Consider the following 6,000-nt stretch of genomic DNA (forward strand, 5'->3'; position numbering starts at 1 on the left):
TTTTTAAAACATTTGCAGAGATGGTGACATATTTGTCATCCTATGATTTTCTTTGTTTACTTCACATTATGTTTATAAGATGTAACCATGTTGATTTATATGAACCCAATTCATTCATTCCACTTCTGCATTGCGCTCCGCAGTGTGACCATACTGCAAAATCTATTAATTCTCCTATTTTTGGCTATCATATAGAATGTTATAGAAAACCTCTTGTACATAGCTCCTTTCACACGTAAGGGGCATTTCTTCTCGGGGTATACACCTAGAATGGTATAGCTGGGTCACAGGCCGTGTACATTTTCAATATTACCAAGTGTTCTCCAATGTCTAAGTTGATTTACTCTTCTACCAGCTGTGTATGAGAATTCCCATTCCCCCATGTCTTTGACGACACTTGGCATTGCCAAACTTTTCAAATTTTGCAAATCTGATGAGTGGGAAATGGTAACTCCGTTGTTTTAATTTACTGGTGATATTTTATTTCTGACATGTATTAAGGCTCATTGGAATGTGGACTGTGCCCACAGCACCACAAGTCTCAACCTCCCAGGAGTTGCATCACGCCATCCACCCTCCATCCTCACCTGAGTGTCTGAAGCAGACAGAGGTGGCGGGCAGGTGAGGGTGTGGGATATGTGTCATGCTCCAAGGCTGATGACTGCCTCTATACCCACATCCTGTTAGTCTGCAGGACTGCAAGGTCATAACAAATATTGCCCCCAATTTTCTTAATTGTAGGCTTCTTTCTGTTTATTGGTTGGGTACGTTTAGGAGCCACTCTTCCTGATGAGCTTGCAGAGTAAAAAATGCCTCCAGCCAAAGGCCCTTGGTAGAAAACATTCTGCTTCCAACGTCTCTTAAAAATCTGTGCCAAGTAGATATGATGACGAAGTAGACATGGTGGCAACAACTTGTTGACCAAGATTCTCCCTGCGCCTCTTTCTCTTAACTCTTCAAGTTCAGTGAAGCATTAGACGTTGCGTGGTGGGGAGGAAACTGGGATGTGGAGTTCACATCGGCCGATATCAGCTCCACCTCTTAACAAATAGATGCTCTTGGGAAAGTTATTTCTAAGCCACATTTTTCTCATCTGCAAAATGGTGATCATCATAATACCTACCCTATAGGATTATTAGGACCAGGTGAAGTGATGCAGGCACACAGTAAGAGCTCATTAAATGTCAGCTATTTGTGGTAATAACTATCTGATTTATGTCTGGGGTTACAGGTCACTGTAAATGACGCAAGTGCCACAGAATTTGCCTTGGTCTCCCTCAGTCCACTATATAATGTATTGTACCATTTGCATTTTTACCTTGGTTAGAGATTGCAAACTGAGGGCCCATGGGAATGTGTTTTATTTGACCTGCAACATATTATTTTTTATTTGAATTTGATTCAACCTTTAAGAACTGGGAATTCTCAAATAAATATCTTGATTTCTTGCTTCTCTTAAAAACTTGAAGCTCTGGTAACCCTGGGCCCAGATGTGTTTGCATATAAGATAATCCCAAGAGGTCCTTCTCCATGGGCATGCTCTCTCCTGTTTGCCGTAGCTACATGCCCACGCACTGCATGTATCTAATTACCACTCCTGCCTGGCCCTCGTAGGAATCCGAACGTACAGCTCCTGCTTTTGTGATTGCCGCTCTTCACGGTTCCTTCTTGATGATTAAGCTATCATTCTCTGAGCAGGCCTTTATAATCTCTGTCTACAGCTTCCAGGCACAGAGTGGGAAAAAGGGAAGAGAACTAATGTTTGGTGACGGGCCAGCTCTGCACCTGACATTTGTGCTCTGCACTCTGCATACCCTGTATTATTTAATCTTCACAATAGCTGTGAGGTAAATACTATTATCCTCAAATATGAATTACAAAATACATATTACAGATGGTGAAGCAAGCTTGGGAAGTTGACTAACTTGCTCCATGTCACGCTGCTACCAAGAGGCAGAGCTGTGATTTGAGGCTGGCCCTCTAGAACTCCTAACTTATTTTCTACTCATTATGTTGTGTCAAAGGATAGAAAATTAGCTTATCAGAGATTTTGGCGTCCATCCATATTAAGGCTCCACCTAGATGTTCTGGCAGTTGTCACTGGTTTTTAGGTGTGCTTCTAGGGAGAGGTGGGGCCAGATCATTGAACAGGAGGTGCACATGCATGAGCCTCAGGGCTTTATTTACTATGCCCTGATTAGAACCATCTTTATTGGCCATCTCCTTGAAGCACCAATGGACCTCCCTAGCTGAGGCGTGCATCTAACTCTGCACGGATGGCTTCAAGTCTGGCTTTGCCCCAACACGCTATGAGGCAGGGGTTTTGAGCTTAAAGAGTCAGGCCTCCTCTTTACCTGTCTGGCTGAGACTTCCTAGCCCCGTTCTGGACATTCAGAGAAAATGTCAGTCTGAGAGCTTAAGCAAGCAGAAACAGGATGTGTTCCATACTGAAGGTAATTACACGGCCGATGTAGTAAATGGTAATGAGGTAGGTGAAGTCACACAACAGAGATGTCTCTGATTGGCTGAGAAATGTTTCTCTTACCTGGGTAAATATTTTGCAGCAGTTACCTGGGTGAAAACCAGCTTCCTGTAAGGAGTCGAATAAAAAAAATAGACTCTTGTGGGCTGAGTGCTCTGTACTATGTAATTATTTCCCAACTAATGATACCAACTCAACTCGATGCGAGGAGAAGTTTCAAAAACAATTCTCATTGGTCAAGGAATATTCCAAAGTGTGTAAGGATTGCTTCATAGCTTCAAAGGGGAGAACCACTTCGTAACTTACAAGATGAGAACCACTTGTTCCCTTGTTCTTCAAACAGAATTCACAGCTATAGAAACCTCCTTAAATGTTTTTTTTAAAAAGTCGTTTAATTTAACACTCGCAATTTAATAGAAAGTCTCTTGTGTGGCCCTAGAAGCCAGAAGACTTAACACTGAGATCCTTGTCAGGGAACTTTCATATTTTTAAGTCTTTATTTTCACATACGTGAATGAGATAATAACATGTAGAAATGTCAATTTCTACTTGGTGCTGTGAAGTTCAAGTGAGATTACATTCAATTCAGGCAACAAACATTGACTGAGTGTTGACTTGACTGTGTGCCAGGCACTATGCCAGATGCTGGGAACAAAAGATGAAAGGGTCCTTGAGCCTCAAATGCTCCCAGTTTACTGGAGACAGACCTTTAATGAGTGACCTGTTCCACACTAAAGGATGGCCACTGACGCGGACATCCATTTTGTGTGACAGGAGCTCAGGGAGGGCCATAGTCCCACTCCAGGTGGGAGGTGGCACCGTGGTGGGTTTTGGAGCTGTTTTGGAGTCCACCAGAAACAGAAAGGACAAGGAGGGAAACAGCATGTGGGTGTGAAACAGAGTGGAGAGTGCCTGCAAGCCCCCTGGTGTTCCTCAGAGCAAAGTGGGACTTTGGGAAGGGTCAAGGAGGGAGACAAAGCTGAGGGGGTGGGAGTACAAGGGGAGCCCCAGCTGCAGGGTGAGGTGCTTGGGTTTCCTGCTGACGTGAAGGGCCATCACTGCAGGAAGGGCTGTTGGCAAACGTTAGCAGCTGGAGCAGGCGATTGAAGGTATGGCAGACGGTTTTGCCGTCATCAGGTAATAGGGAGCCAGTCAATGGCTACCTAGTCAGTGATGTAAAGCAAACCCCCTCTGGACCTTCATCACGCCCAGGTTGGCTCTTATGCAGTCGTATACCTGTCTGAGGAGATTCCTCACAGCCTTCCATCTGTCCTTCCAACCACATGCCCTCACCTAGCCTTGGGCTCATCCTCAACCAGGATTTCACACGTGCTGGATCTCACCGTCCGCCTTTCCAGCACGCCATGTGCATATTTCCTTCTACATTATCCCCAGCCAAGGCCTGCCTGCCTCTTTGAGCATCCCTGGACCCAGATGGCCCTGTGCTTGTGATTCTGTGGCCTACCAAGCAGATGTTCGCCTTGACTTTGCCTCTTCAGCACAACCTTGGGAAGGCTTTGGTCTCACAAGGGAACCAGAGCCAGACTTGCTGTACAACAAACTGCAGAAACAGTCTGCTGGTCCTCCTCTCTTCCTCTCCCTTCAGGGGTGATGAAGCATCATGCCAACTACCCTCGCCTGCCTTGGTTATTTGGACTGCTTAGGCAGGCCCGGCCCTGACGGCTGCCAGCCCAGAGCAAGAGTTCTGATGGGAAACCACAGCCCACACATCTAGGTACTGAAAACTCATCAACGGAGCTAGAAAACCAGTAAATGGAATATATTATGTCTGTCTACCATGCAAAACCGCAACACAATTTAAAAATACTTGTAAGGCTACAGTTTTTAGTTGACTAATAGTTGGCAAAACATTAAAGATGACTGAATTTAATTGTTATTGTGCATGTCTGGGTGATCTTTTGTGAGCTGGCAATGTTTGGATAAATAATAAAGAGGCCTAAGCAATAATAAATTATTATATAATTATTACATACATTTTATTTTTCTTGCCTCCTTTCAGCTAATAACTGAATTATGTTATATCTATAACTATACTATATATACTATAGCTAACTATATCATAACTAATTATGTTATAATCAAGCTTTTCACATCATTTATGCTTAGTTGATAATAAAGATACAAAGGATTAAAAATACGTTGTAATTATTTGAAGGTAACAAAATGTAAATATATATTTATTTAGAAAGCGAATTAAATTAAAGGTGTAAATTAAAATTATTTTTATATACATTCTCAAATAGTTATTTTTCTCCTACGATAGTTAAAATTACCTTTTAAAATGAAGAGGCAAATACAAATTATATTTATTAATATAAAAATTTTGAATCAAAATTATTGAGTTGAATTTTTAATTTAATTTTTTGAATATTTGAATCCTATTAAATATTGTATAAAGCTAAATCTGTTTGTATTTCCAGCATTGTGTCTCTTTAGTTGCCAACATAAAGAATTGCCATCATGTTTTATGCATGTCATGTGTGTATTTATAAATACACAAATTTAAAAGTAATATGAGTTGTTGAATATTGCAAAATGTTTTTCTGTTACTATGCTGTGAATGCCCTGCTAATTTGTGAGCACTTCCGGACCCATGCACTGGAGCACAAATCAGTTATCCGGCACTACTGTGAACCAACATTGAATTTTGCAAGGGTGTCTGTCTTCCATGCCGTCTGAAAGGATGGTCTTGGCAAGTCCATTAATTTGTCTTTTACCTTCATGCTTCTGTCACTTAAAAATTCCTGGCACTTGGAAGCAGTGTTCACCTCTGACCTTGGCAGTGGCCCAAACCACAAACTTTCACAGCATTTGGATGCAGTTGTCTATCGTTTCAAGGACAAAAGAGTAAGAGGAGCACACAAGCGATCCTCTGGGACCTGAGTGGAGTTCACCACGAGAGTGCTTCAGTTATCTGAGAGAATGTTTATGGTTACAGGTTATGCTGTGCCGCGGACGAATGCCAGATCTGCATGACGAGTGACGGAGGTGCCCATGTATTTCTTTACTACATTTTTTGTTTGTTTGTGTTAGGTGTGTCTACATTATGTAAGGCACTCTAAAGCATGAGACTAATAAAATATAGGACATGCAATTAAATTTGAATTTCAGATAAATGTCGACTAACTTTTTAGTATAAGTACGTCCCCAAAATTGCATGGGATATACTTATACTAAAAAAATGCTCATTGTTTATCTGAAATTCAAAGTTAACTGGGCATCCTGTATTTTTATTTGCTAAATCTGGCAACCCTAAGGGCAAAGAGCATGCTCTCTCTTGCCCAGGACTAAAGGCAATATTGCATTACATGAACGTTATATGGACCACAAAAAAGAGAAAGGCAGATCTGTGAATTCTGAAAATCTTAGCCAGGACTCCTGTGGGAGGAGTGTCAAATACCCTTCTACCTATCACCAGAGGTGCGCAAATCAGGGAGGTGGATTTCCTACAAGGAAGTCTGTAGGAGATCAGATGAGCTCTTCTCTCCCAAATGTTT

This window comes from Equus przewalskii, chromosome 16 (assembly GCF_037783145.1).
Source record: "Equus przewalskii isolate Varuska chromosome 16, EquPr2, whole genome shotgun sequence".
Taxonomy (NCBI): Eukaryota; Metazoa; Chordata; class Mammalia; order Perissodactyla; family Equidae; genus Equus; species Equus przewalskii.